Genomic DNA, 15,316 nt, shown 5'->3' with positions numbered 1-15,316 from the left:
CTCGATATTTACAGGTGTTCTGTATTTCTTCCTCTCATTTCCATGCACGCTTGACTTCTTACAGAATCGCAAATTCCCTCGAAAATTCCAAACCTTTACCGCATTATTTATCACAGAAACGGTTAAGTTTTCTATTTATGTTTACTCAGTATGGTGTATACTATCCCTTATACATTATACGGTAGATAGTACATACCATACTGAATGCTTTTTTAACCTACTCTAGATATATATTTCATGAAAGTTTAAAAAAAACTCTTTTATATTTTAATCTACAGTTATCGCTCATTTTTAATATATTAAATATTTTTCCATCTAAAATCGTAAATGTTTCGGTTTAAAAAGGCCCATAAATAATGAATAAAATAATGATTATATCCAGAACGACTTCTAAAATGATAAAAATTTATATAATAACATGTAATTTGTCACATTTACTTTAAAAAAAAATTGCTGGAAGACATTATAGATAATGAAATTAATATCTTTTTAACACAATTGAACGTAATTATTAACATAATACTTCAAAGGCGGAAAATGTGACACGTGTGAGAGTTTATGACTATAAATAAATGCATTGTTTTCTTACGTTTATATGTTATGTGCCTATTGTCTTACGGTGTAATTTTTAAATCGGATCTTTTTACACATTCGTATTACGTCTACACGGTTTGGATATGTTTAATTTAACAAGTCATTGTTGATGTTATTATCAGTCTCATTTTATAAACACTTAAAATTAGCGTTACAAAATACACTGTAAGTTAATTAGGGTTACCTCTGAATTGAAGAATTAACAACAATCAGATGTAATTATTTCATTTCTGTTTGAAACTGTAGAAGCTACTTAAAGTTTTTTCTCATACTCTAAACTGATTAAAAAGGAAAATTATTTATTAAATGATGTGAAATTATTTCTATAAATTGCTCAATAGACAGGACTACTTTATGCTCATTTTTCATAGTTCAACAAACTTAAAAATTTAATATTTATTTTGATATCGTTAATATAAACATCTTTATTAAATATTTATTATTCTTTATCAAAGGCATTCGCGCATAAATATAATCTTTTTAAATTTATGTTACTAGGTTTATAAACTATCTTATTATAAAAAATACATCTTAATATGGGGAAAAAAACGTATGAAAACTTAATTATTTATAGACACACTGTTTCATATATAGTTTGCCGCCTACGTCTTTACGTAGGTTGTTACTAGTGGTATTGAATCTAGAAGTGTTCTCCCGGAGGAAAACACGTTGCCTGAGGATGCGATGTAAAATATAAATCCCGGTTTTAGATAGATAAAAAAGAGAGTTTTAATAAGGCCAATTTATTTAAATGATAATAGGAAAAAAATATTTAAATTTTGTAGGATTGAATTTTTGGAGGGATTTTATATTGTTTTTGAAGAAATTACATATAGATTCAACTGGAATATTGAGTTTAAACTGTTGTGTAAAAAGTTTCTGTAGTAAAACCTTTCGACTTATTAACGGAGTTACCGTATTTGTTATTACGGGATGAATAATTGCGTCGGTTCGTCATTTATATTGATGTCTGAAGAAGGTCACGGCGAAGAATTCCTGATTCTAAACACATTGTAAATTAATTGTGCGTTAAAAGTCACGAGTTAAACTTATCGTTTTACATAATGCCCTCTTGTACCCTGAAATCTCCTTACCGCCAGGGCTACAGAAGTATTTCTTACGATCCGGCACCCGAATTATGTAAACATAAAAAGTTAAAGACGATGATAACATCGCTCGCCATACTGGCGACAAATTTTTTTTGTATCTTGTCTATAAAACTACTCACGAGTCCGATGACGATATAGATAGGTTAGGTGAATGCGGCTCTAGTGTAAGAAATTCATCGCCTAGATGGTTTGACATCTCGACTTTATGTTTTGTGTAAGGGATGCAATAGTAAATGCGGGTGAGATGCTATTAAACGGCATATATGGTCATATAAGTTATCTAATAGGCAGCTAACGACTGGCTTTGTAGATTATCCAAGGCTCCCCACTAGGATTTAGACAAGTTAGGTCCAGGCTCCCTACTGTATCACGTCAGTCAGACGGAGTTCATGTGCCACACTATCTGTACTTGTTCAGAATTTATGATAATATTCTTTTATTCCCTACTTCCACCTAATTAATACAATGTTACAGAATAGCTTTATTCTATTTCTCACTTCAATGAACGACGGACATAACACGGGGGAGTTTCATTAGGATGTAATATTTCGATAATATTAAACAGGCGCTTCTACTTGTGAACTTTTAATTATAGAAAATGTATTCGTCCCTCGAAGGCTTATTTAATATTACAAAAGTAATTATTGATTGACACAATATCTAAATGTCAAACGTTTCACACGATTACTGACAACACTGGTCAAAGTTCATTTTCGGAGGTGGCTGATTCATTGTCAATTACGTAACATAAAGTGTTAAATATCATAAACATTCGTTTTGTATGAGGATTTTTTTAAAAATGACTTGGATTTTTTAAAATATTTTTTAAATATAATTTCTAATAGATGGCGCTTTAATACATTTATTTCTTACGGAATACATAGATAAATATTTGCGTTTAATATAAAACTTTTTAAATAAAATTTCATATCTGAAAATTTATGTAAAAACTTTATTGAATTTGCCTTTTACTTAATAAAATTGAAAATTTTATATCACAACTAAGTTTGTGTAATTGGCTACTTAAAAAAAATCTTTAAAGAGGGATATATGACGCCCTCTTTAAAGATTTTTAAAAAATTGAACATATTATTATTATTATTATTTTCTTTTTAACGATTAATTTCGGTTTTATCTATAAACTATATCTCCGATTTACATAAAAGTAATTAAAATTAGTTTAAATACGATGCTAATCACATAATTAAATATAAATTATTCGTGTAAAACGTATAATGTAAAACGAAATTATTATAATTTGAAGACTCGAATGATATTTTAGAATTACGTACAAAAATTTTAATTTCAAAAAATAAATCATCATTTAAAATATATATTTAATTTTTATTTTCTTTTAATGAAGTTACTCCCGACTCCCCGATGCATTTCGCTCATTACTTTCTTCATCGTCCATAAACATGATAAATACAAGTTGATTTAAATATTATATTTTTATAATGGGATATTCTTTGAGTATATCATTTTTCTGTAATTATAAGCGATTAAATGGTAATACGACTATAATTTAATATTCATTTTCTCCGGTGTAATAACGAAAAAACACGAATACGAAATGAGATGATGCGCTAAAGAACTGTCATTACAACTCTGTCCGAAATGATTTTTGAAGTTTCTCAACATTAAATACTTACAGAAATAAATAAATCAGTTATGCAATTTTTTAATTTAGTTAAAGGAACTCGGAGATAATTATTTTGATTATATTCGTGGGAATGGCTTCAAGAAGCGGAAAGATCTAATTTATAGTGGACACGGAGTGGATAGGAGTTAAAATGAGGAAGGAAAAATTTCGCATTTTTTCTGCAGCACAGACGAAATTAATTACGAGAAAATAAGAGTCGAATAGAAATTAAATTAAAAACATTGCATTGTACCTATCACGAGTAGTTGATTCTTTAGAAATAAATATTATGAGACGGTCTGTTATGATCAAATTTCTCGTAAAGAAGATTAAGGAAGTGAAATTCATAATATTTATTAGCTATAAATTACACTAGAGCAGTAAGTTATAAGCGTATATTAAACTGCTAGCATGAACTGACGACGCTGATGGGATATTATGACAAAATATACTTTTGCTCGATGGATAATAAATTTGTTTTTTTAATTTATATTTTCTATTTAGCAAGCAGCTTTTCGGTCGAAATAATTATTTAATGCTGATTTATACTATAAAAAAATTATTTCGGTGATCCGAGTTGATCGTTTATACCCATTACTAACGTTGAAATTATAACAGGATTCTGCATTTTCTTCTTAATAAATTAGTAAAGTATCTCCTAGTATTAGTTTAAGCTAATAGAAAATTAAAATTAATTAAATTCTCCATTTTTTAAAGCTGATTAAATTATCATTATTATTATTTGAAGTCCTGCACAAAGCCTGCTATGTAAATTTATCGCTCCTTTCTTGGGATAAACATCATCAATAATCCTGAAGGAAAGTGATAGGTGGAGTAAGAAAAATTGTTTATCTAAAATTAAATATCAAGCATTTTAATCGATAAGCGTTAGTTGATTAGCTTATACACATGTTTTCGCTCGCTATTCAGTTCGAAAGATAAATAAACAATATCCTCCTGAAATAACATTTTCGAGTTTAGACAGAATCAATTAAGCGAAAAAAAAGTCATCGTGATTACAATAAGACATCTATTCCCTCCATTTTGAACTTTTTAAGAGTTAATGATCGCCTATTTTGATAAATTGCAATCGTATAGGCCTATATTCTTCTTCTCTTTATCGATAAAATTTATGTTTAACGATACTTATTATTGATAAATAATAGTAAATTAATCATAATTACTAAGTGTAGTCGTGTATATTATGATATTCATCTTAATATATTATATATTGAACGTTATTTTTTCGTATGGTAATAAGATATATAGCATGAAAGTAGAGATAGTGTTAATAAAAGTTAAGACAGAATAAAGAAATATTTACATTTAACACTCTATGTTACCAGTGCAAACAGATTGAAAATCATTTATATTCGTCTCAATCAGCTCGGATTAAATAGTTTATTCCTGTTTTCAAAGCTCTCGACGACAGATAAACTACAAAAACATGATACCAAGAAACGCGATGACAGATCGTCAAACAAAGAATGGGCTAATAAGAGTTGTATAAATGTTAAAAATATAAAGTATTGAAAGTAATATATTAAAGTAGAATTTAATTTTCATTCCTACAATCACTCGTTTTCCTTGCAACATGTGTTTCTTTGCGCTTTAGTAACCGTAATGGAGAACAGTGATTAACGCTCGAAGTAACAGAGCCTTAACAGGTTTAAAAATGCCTAAATGTAAAAAGGGTCCTAATTTTGAGAAAAGTACAGATGTTGGTCAATTATCAGCATTGGTTATGAACGAGAAGATCGCTGATTTCACGGTGGGAGTGAGAATCTCTTGCGACTGACAGATATGATGGAGTGGTGGTTGAACCAGTCAAAAGAGCAGCGAGTGCGGTTAATTGCGTCCTATTTCAAACCGATTAACTGCGTAAGTCCAATCATTTACCATCTGCAACTTTAGAACACGGTAACCTACCTATCTAGATGGAATTATCTTATCTCGACGAAACTAATCGACAATTAATAATTGTTAAGTTATTCCTCTCTGTCGTTCTCTCTCCCCCTCTCACTATACGAAGAAGAGATGCATTCATAAGTGTTATAAAATAAACTTTCTATAATGGGGGTTAATATTTATTCCCAGTGGAAATGTATATGGGGGAAGAGATCGATATTAAGTGAGAATAATAAACAATCGAGCACAAAAAAGTGCCTTTTAATCAAGCGAACTCCCGTACTTGTACCACTTGAATACGAGACCGACCGACAACCACAAGATATATGGCACCTCAGAGAAATGCATAATATATGACAGCAACTCATCAATGTCAGAAATTTGCTTGGATTAGCGGTCCTTTATTGTTGCTTTAATCTCTGGTGGCTCGTAGTGGTATTCGGCGGTCGCACAGGGTTCTGCTTGGCTAGGTTCGGGCTCCACTCAGAAAAAAAAAACTGGACAAATGTTCGAATTTTGGTAGAACATTCTGTTCCATTAAGTATTATTTATGGGATAACAGTGTCAGCTTGACACACTGCAAATGACGCGCTCATTCCGAGTGACACCCTCCGTGAGAAATGGCATATTTTCTTATGGGTGTGCAATTCGAGTGGGTGTTGATGTTTTAATTTGTTTGCACCCATATTTTAACTATAAACAATGGTAAAGTGAGTGAGCGAAGTACGTTTTAGAAGAGAGTTGTAAAAATTATTAAAATATTTGTTTTTTTTAAGATATTTTTAATACGGTGAGTCATTTATGAGTACAATAAATATCTATGTTGTATTTTAATTATATATTACAATGCATATTAGGTTAACGTATAAATAAAGTACTCGAAGCATTTGAATGTTAAATCGCGTGATGTCACTTTTTACAGGACAATAAAATATCTTCGGACTGCTGTGTTTTTGCAGACAAATTTACACGTTATCGTACATAGTCGTGTATTATATTTTGTTATGTATGACAGTCACGTGACAGTCGGTAGTTCGGGGGGTCGTTGCACGTGTCGTAAGGTCAAAGGCCGCACAAACTCGCACGTGAATGTTTCGGAACCCAGATCGGTATAGAAGGGGGCAATACGATCCGGAAAGCTATATGTTTATTTTTTGGTACTTTTTGTAAACAGATAAAAATAGTAATCATCCCTTGCTTCTCGGGTGTAAAGATATCCTCCGATCAGATTTCTCCGAACACTTAGAGAGAATTTTTAGTTCGGAATTTTGTTTACGTTCGCAAATTAAACACAAACCGTCAGCTAGATCATTAGATTCGATAAAGTTATTCATAGAGTGGATTTAAATATCGAAACGCCGAGGCATAATCGGACAACGTTACCCGTTTCCGGTTAACGAAAGCAAATGATAATTAATAAAAACAAGCAGCTGTGATCGATGCCCGTTTAAACGTTTATCTCGGCATCGATCACGTGATATATCAGCCCTTACCGAATCGTACGGTCTCTTAGGCCCTTCTGTCGTTATGGTTACATCTCGGCGCTGACTCATTACATGTGTCGGGGGGGATTCGAGAAGGAGAAAGCCATCTGCCAGATTAATACTCTTCGAAGACTTTTTTCAAATATATAATTTTTAGAGCGGCTTTCGAGTGGTTACGGGGTTTATCCCCGTGGGTTTTGCTAATTACACCGCAAACACTTCCACTTCAGCTGGGTGATAAATAGATATCCAGATTTTCCGCTACATATGGGCATCCCCGTATTGTACGCGTCGAATCTGTGCCCTTTTTTTTTAAATTTAGTACCACCTGTCGAGAAATTCTATAGGTCCGAATATACAAGTCATTTTAATTTCAAATCGAATTCATTTTTGCATAAAAAATACTTCTATTTACTGATAACTACGTTCAATTTAGTATAAGATATAACATTTTATTTTATCCAAACTTTCAAGATTCGGTTATTAAATTGTTAAGTTTATAAAATTCACGAAGAGCGGAATCGATGAACTTTATGAACTTATCCATATTCAACAGATATATTTTACTATTTTAGATAGAAATGCATCCATAAATTCTATTTTAATAACATAAAATCGTAAATATATGCGATATATTTCTAAATAAAAGCCACGAGTTATGGTTAAACCCTTTCTAAGAATTTAATGGCTCTAAAGCCTATTATTCAGATCAGATCCTTTATTAATTTTTATCGGTCTTGAGCCTATGCAAATTTTCGCTTTTGCATAAACATCGCGCCGCTTCGTCTTTATAAATTAAAAGAATTACAGCGCCTTTGACGATCGAATTCTTTAAAGTTTACCTCTAATAATTGGAATATTTTTGAAAATATTAATATAGTTATTTGATACAATATTTGTGAGAGAGAATTATGATTGTCTGATACAAGACGGCCATTTTAAGAAGTTAAAACTATAAAAGAACTATCATTGTACAGTACACTGTTTATAGTCTATTGCACATTTTTGCTCTTAAATAAGTGTAGGAAGATGTTTTTAAAAATTACGTAAGAGGCTATAGCATCTATATTTATATATAATATTATATAGCCTAATATATAGTATAGTATAATTAATATTGAAGGGGGATCGATGGAAAAAAGATTTTTCTTAAAAGGGGTCGATACATAAAAAAGGTTAGGAACTCCTGGTCTATTGATACCATTGAAAGACTGCATATCCCGCCTTTTATACCTTTAGATCGTGTGTTCATCGCATTGTGACGTATCCGAGTATCATTGTAAAGGGGGAATTGGGAAGATTTTTGCGTAAATCTTTTATAGATAAATTTTTAAAGGACTTATACACTTAAATATACATAAAATATAGTTTAGAAAGAAAAAATATTTTATTTATTTTGAATTTTTGGCTAAGGAGTTATATGCTCCTCAGCCTCTTTAATGCTCCCATGCTCTTAATTATATTCGAGTATTTTTTAATAGGAACACTTCGTCGAAACTTCAATAAACAATCGTAGATAATTATATTTCATTGTTCTTATTAATACACGAATACTTTGTTTTTCATACGTATTTATATTAAACACATCATAACCATATTACAAAATTATTGACTTAAATTTTAATTATATAAATAATTACTTACGATTCGATAATTTTTGATAATAAAAAATTATCATTCATAAATCTTGACGTGTTTAATTTCTTAAAACATTTCTAAGTGAAGGTTAATCAGGGACGTCGAAGCTTGGTACGGGGTAAAGCGGGCCCTTTTGAACGAATGAAATACATAAAATGTTTCTTTATTAATAAATAGCAATCTCAAAGATCTTATTTTTATTAGTAAAAATAACATTAATGTATAGAGATAGGAACCACTACGGACCTCTAAGTCGGGAAAACTCCCTAGTTCCCCCTTCTTGACGACCCTGAGGCTAATCTAAAAAGAAATTCGAAATTATTTCGATGCCAAATACAGTTTTTAAAGCGAAGCATAATGCGATATCTACAAAATTATCGTTATGAACTGGCGATTGAATTCTCTTATAAAGGGGAAAACAGATAAGTTTTTATCTGTTACTGTTTAATATTTTTAGTCAGAGAAGTAATACGAAAAAAAGTTTCATGAAAAGCTTATTGTCTTCTATTGGGTTACTAGTTTATGAGTCACCCAACATTTCGAAAAACTTAAAAAAAACTCTAACATTAACTAAATTGAAATATAAAATAAATTTGAAAATATTTCGAGTTTCCTATTCGGATTACCATAATATATAAGTTCTGATGTATTATTTTATTTACGAGTTAATACGATTCGATAGATGTCAGTCTGACGACGACAAAAAGTAGAGGTAGACCTACATAAGCCGTGCCTGTCTATGATACGAAATCCTGTTTAATATTACGAATTGCATTATCGATAAAAATATAAAGTCTCGTGACTATCTAAATATACAAAGCATGTTGTAATTAAAGCTATAAAAACTTACACAGCCTCTTTTATTAGACCACATTCTAATGATATTACCGGAAGGAGTTTCAATGACTCCTGCTAAATGAATGAAGACAGCCGAGTCAAAGGATTATTTCACTCGGTATGTATAAATAAAAAAAAGTGTTCGACTAAATATAGTTTTGATGCGAAAGTGTAACGAGGTGCACTAAGATTACACGAATCAGGCGCCCAGTCCTTCTGGCTCCTAACTTGGTGACCTGATGTCGCTGTTACACAACAAAGGAACCTCTATGGACACTATCCCTCGCATTATGTATCTCACGACCTTATCTGTTTTATTTATATCACAACTCTTTAATACGTTTTTCGTTGGAAATACGGAAGGACATAAGTCGATAAACACGTGCATGTCAGGTAACGGGCACGTGGGAATGGGTCGAGTTAGTCCCCAGGTTTACTTATCCTGCAGGGCACCCTTGTCTCCCACAAAGGGATTCGGGATTTAGGCGTGCAGACATCCCTGTTTGAAGGAACCGGTACGGGTCAGTGTCAAAGTCAAAGGCGGCACGCATTTCGTGGCTTGTGTGACCCGAGGTTGAAGATGATATGAACTTTTTATCTAACTGTTCGGTCTGCGATGCGAGCGATATGATGTTTCAGGTTAAGGTTAAAATTCCGACCGCTTTTTCTCGATCTGTTCGTCTTCCTGAATACCGTAATTCCTAGTCGTAGTTGTCTCGGATCGAGTTTGATACCATTACAGCCATTATACATTCAAAAAATCCAGATTCTTAGAATGTATTATCCGGCCTTTCAATCAATGTCGTCGCCGATTCGTGTAGAAATCTCATACCATTTTAATTATTTATGTAAGTTATCTATAGCTATACTTAAGTATTCATTCATCAGAAAGAATACGCTAATTACTAAATTCTTGTGAATGAATTTATCGTAAAAGTTTACGTGACGTGGCTTCTTTAAAAGGGTTAGAAAAACTGGATCTTTGAGAAGATATAGATAAAAGGTGTTCGAAAGTAGAATTAATCTAGTTTTTATAAATTATTTATACCCGGTATAACAAATATTTTAAAGAATAATTAGGTAAAAAATTCATTCTAAAGCGTATAGTCTAGTGAGGAGTTTGCAAACTTCTAACCCCTTTTGCAAGTTAGTAAGTATGCTAGCGTACGTGATCGAACAAAATATCAAGCATTTCTCCCACTTGATTAACATAGTTGAATAAAATTGCCATTTATATTCTTGACATTTTCTTTCTTTTAATCACCTGACTACAGCATTAACTAAACTGGTGGAAAGTATAGCGTGTCAATAGACCCTACAGCGAAGATGATGATGATCAATCGTGTGAATTTAATGTAGATTAAATCTGAGACGTATGAAACAGTTTTAAAAAACCAACAAATAAACACGGTTTCCTCGGGGAGGATGTAAGATTCTTGACCTTACTCTATCAAAAAAGATGTCACGAATGACGTATTTATTACACGGTGGCAACAAGTTTAATCCAAATATGGGTCAGAATAAGTTTAATGTGCTCCACTGATAAATAACAATTGATTGATTATGTTTGTTAAAAAATAATAGAAATAGGTTGATGAGAAAATGCGAAATTAACATACAGCTCGACTCTATTCGTACAATAACTGATAAAAAAATAATCAAAAAATGGGAAAAAAATCTTTCTGGCCATCAAGACGGACCCTGCTTTTATATTCGTTCCACTTAACATCTAAAAACGAGCCCTCTGTTTTTAGATGGCAAAAATGACAATGGAAAGGCAACTGCCACGTGCTCATTCCCTACTCCATTTTAACCTCAAAAAAGAAACACATGCTGTTCTTCCCCGATACCATTAATAGATGGTTATGGTGTAATATATCAGACTCTACAAGTCAGTTTAGCGGGAGAAATCTAGTCGCACAATTCATGAAATTTTTATGTCTTTTCTAGACCTAGGGCGTGTACTTATTTACCTAAACAGATTGCTTTTTTAAGGACACTAAGCACAACTATAATATTAAAGTAATGAAGAAAGCAAACAATAATAACCTTCACTACTCGTTGTTTAAAAATATTCAACCTGTTTTCGTTTCAGGTTTATTAACAATGACGAAAAAAAAAGATCTCTAACATTAAACTGGGGGGAAAAAAAGACATTCTAGTTTGACAAGTTAAGCAAATAATTTATTTTCGAAGCAATTAAAGGTGAGATTGGTTGTTCATTCGATCATCCGGGGCTATAACTTCTTAATAAGGTGTGTCATCTTTTAACCTTTGTTTCATTGCCCTTTTATCATTCACGTGAGAAGAAAACTGTTCACAGACAGTCTTCTCACGTGACGAATTTTAGTGTTTTTCTAAAGACGGTTAACAATTTTTTAACCATTAGTGCATCATTTAAAACATCTCTTTCTCTCAACACGTTTAAAAACAAGTAAAAGCTTTTTTCCCATACATAAAAAAGAAAGTTATATCTGAATATTTATGAAAGATAAGATAATGATATCAGAACTAAGTCGAGATATTGTTGTTAATCATTGCTATATTTTTCTAAATAAAAGAAAGGAGAGGAAGATAAGTGCGCTTAAACAAGCGTAAATGCCCCGATTTAAAAACACCCCCCAAAGAGAATCACGTGATTTGGCATCATCCGTGATTAAACAACAACTAGTCAGACTCATCATCTGCTTATGGAAGTGCAGCTGATCGTGTCAAATATCATTACTGTTACCGATCATTAATACTTATCTTTCTAAACAAGCTACTCTTCGTGACTGTAATTGCTACACACGTGACGTTATCCAGCTTATGATAAATGAGTGACATATTGTTTTCGTGTGTCATTTTGCTCGACGACATCAAACCCACCCAAACAAAGCTGAATTCGTGATTTATTCTTCATGCATTTGGGAGTTTGTAATTGTAGACGAAATTTAATATTATTGGTTATAGTGAAGTAGTGTGCATCCCCACCCTTGTGGTACACACCTATTGAGGAAGGTGCGATAATATTAAAACACAATGATTTTTGACTGAGTTATATATGTCCTATGACTCACTGAATTTTCGAGGGCGTAAAAATTTGACCCCCGAATTTAAAAGACTCTCTATCCCCCTTTTGACCCTTGATTTATGTCGGATGGCAACTAACGGTTCGATTCTAATATTTGTTGTTTTTTTTTATTAACCAGCGCCCTTCTTTGTAAAATATAATTTTACGTAAAAGCATAAGTGATAGAAGATTTTTATTAATTATCTAACAGAGCACTTTTATTGGGTCACCATGCTGTAAGTTCACCTGTACAATTCCGTTCTGGGGAGTTGGATATCCACGTGTTGGATGACAGGCGCTCTAGTGCTTCCCTGCAGAGCAAAAAAGTCAAAAGGGGAAACCGATCTCCAGGGTTCACTTTACATAGTAACCCGTGGCTACAAACTTTGTTATCGATTGCGGTTAGGTATGATACAGATTTCCGAGACGTAGAGTAGACGCAAAATGAAACTAGTTAACGACTGTGTTATATTATCGGAAGCTACAACGTTTATATGTGATGTCACTATAATTTATTGTAACAATGACATCATGCCTTAATAAATTTCTATTACGTTAGCTCCTTATAAGGAAATTTGATTATGAAACTCGACTCGGTAATGGTCACACCATCTGCTAATCTTCATATTTTGCTGTGGTCCCCGTACGAGGGTGTTGCGCAGGTGTACACTCCATACAGGTGAGGGAAAACAGACGTTTTTAAGGCTTCACCGCCTAGCCTTCAGGCCATGTGTAGTATATCCCCCAAGTTTTAACAAGTTCTTGTGGTTTAGTCATGCGATACTTGATATGATCAAATTTTTTCTCGGATGATTTAATCTTGTTTTCGGAATCAGAAAACGTCCTCGTCTTCTCTAAAGACAGTCCGAGAGCTCTTCTCGCTTCACTGCTTACACTTCCTGATAATGCTAAGAAACCGAAGGGCACAAATACGAAACAGGTCTGAGTTTTTCTTTGATTTAAATGAATATTTATGGGTCACTTTCACGTTTCTAAATATAGAAATTTGCATCGTATTATAAAAAACATCGAACTCGGAAAGTTTTTACACATTATAAGGCAAGCTCTGATAAGAAGTCTCATAGAAAAGTCTATGAGTAATTGATATAATGATAAAAGTAAATTTTCGTTTATATAATTGATACAATTTAGTTACATATAGGAAAAGAAGCAATTTATATTAACATCGTACGTTGCCTCCACTTCCATTTTTTCCAAGTTAAACAGTACTTCAATGAAATTTTAATAGGGTATAGTTTTTAAATAAGGTTAGGGAAGTCAGCAAACGACTCTTTTTTAAAAGAACTATTATTAATTGCCAGGAAACAATGAGCTCAGAAGCCTTAATATCTTGTATATTAAATAGCGAAGTGCGTTGCCTCTTTATTTATAGGCCTAGTAACACGACTTTTGTTAGCATTATCTTCAAATTGTCCTACTTTTTAAGCAATTCCCCAGGCTAATTCGAAGGTAGGGATGGCTTCTCGATATAGCATATAAATAGAATAAAAGCGCACGAAGATTTAATGGGAAAATAAAATTTTTTTTTTTCTCTCTCTCTCTCTCTTTCTCATGATTAATTTAAATTCCGTTGTGTAAACAGGAAAGATTTCTATTAAATAAACGAAAATTAAAAGTTGCAATGAATCTAAATAGAGAAATTCTCACGACGATGTCGATCTGGAAGTCGAATCTGAACGGAAAGTCGAGGCAATTGTTTTACATGAAATTCATAACAAACAATACGTACATTAACCTTCTTTTTACTTAAGTTGTGTAGATAGATAGCTCGTTAACGATCTGTAGAGCTTATTTTCCTCTAGAGAAGCCAGCTGACCGCTAATGGCAGGTGATCGACTAACAGCTGGTAAAACACCTTTAAAAGGGGCAGAAAATTGTACTTTTGTTTTGTTTCCCCAATTTAATTACAACAACGTTGTTCCCCAACACGGGTACAAAGGTCATTGCTAACTATATAGTACGTCAGTGGTTTGAGAGCCCATGAAATTGGGTGGATTTTACTTAGTACGTCCGGATTCAACCCGCTTTTTTAACGAAAATTATTTACAAATTATAATAAAATCGCTTAATTTTTCACTTCTGAGTCACCTTACACGAGTTAATCCTTTTAAAATCAAGAATAATAATTAAATTAAACGTTTAACAAACAAAAAAATAAAGCTTTTGTCTGACGAAAAGATTTAGATTTATATTTTTAGTGGCTCAAAATCCAAAAAAATTGAAGTAAAAAAAAAATGTACATTTTCAATTAATCAAAATTGAAAAATTAAAATTCAAAGAGGATAATTTTCTTGATAATTCAAATTCATTTATTCTGATTTTTTTCTTTTTTCTTTCTTTATCTTTTCTCCCGAAGATACAATTATCATGCAATGCGTTTAATCATCAGAAATTTTAATTAAGAAAATAATTCGCATCTCTAAAGAATATTAATGAATTCGAATGTTTTCTTATATATATAATGGGCATGCAAAATAGCAAAAATTAAATTATTTTAATTAGACGCCTAATTAGAGCCAAGAAACTTGGGCTATTATATCTTTTGACAAATTAGCTTCCTTAAACAAGATACGAACATAAATTCGTAAGAGCAGGAAGCTGTGACGTCACGTCATACCACGTGCTCCCTGTCAAGAGGGGTCACGGGAGACCACGTGGCTTCTCTGTCCTCCCATCCTCGATTTTCATCCAAATCCTCTTTTAAGTCCACTGAATGTGTAGAGCGTGTGGCGAAACACGTGTGCGCGTTAGAAAGATCGTAGTACAGGAATTCCGTTTTAATCTAAATCATTCCGGATTAGAAGAGCGAGAAATTTGATAAAACAAATAAATAAAAATTTAAAAATCTTTATCTAAAAATATCCTCGTTCAATCCGTATTCGCTAACGGAAATTAAACAATTTGAACTTACCAATGGGCACAGCCCCACTTTTACAAAGGAAGTGGCTAAAACTACCAAGTAAATCAGTTTAAACTCTTGGAAAATTAGCAAACGAATCGTCGATGATTTAAAAATAGGCAAAGAATTGTT

This window comes from Centruroides vittatus, unplaced genomic scaffold, assembly GCF_030686945.1.
Source record: "Centruroides vittatus isolate TY-2023 unplaced genomic scaffold, ASM3068694v2 contig_824, whole genome shotgun sequence".
Lineage (NCBI taxonomy): Eukaryota > Metazoa > Arthropoda > Arachnida > Scorpiones > Buthidae > Centruroides > Centruroides vittatus.
This window is presented reverse-complemented; position numbering follows the sequence as displayed.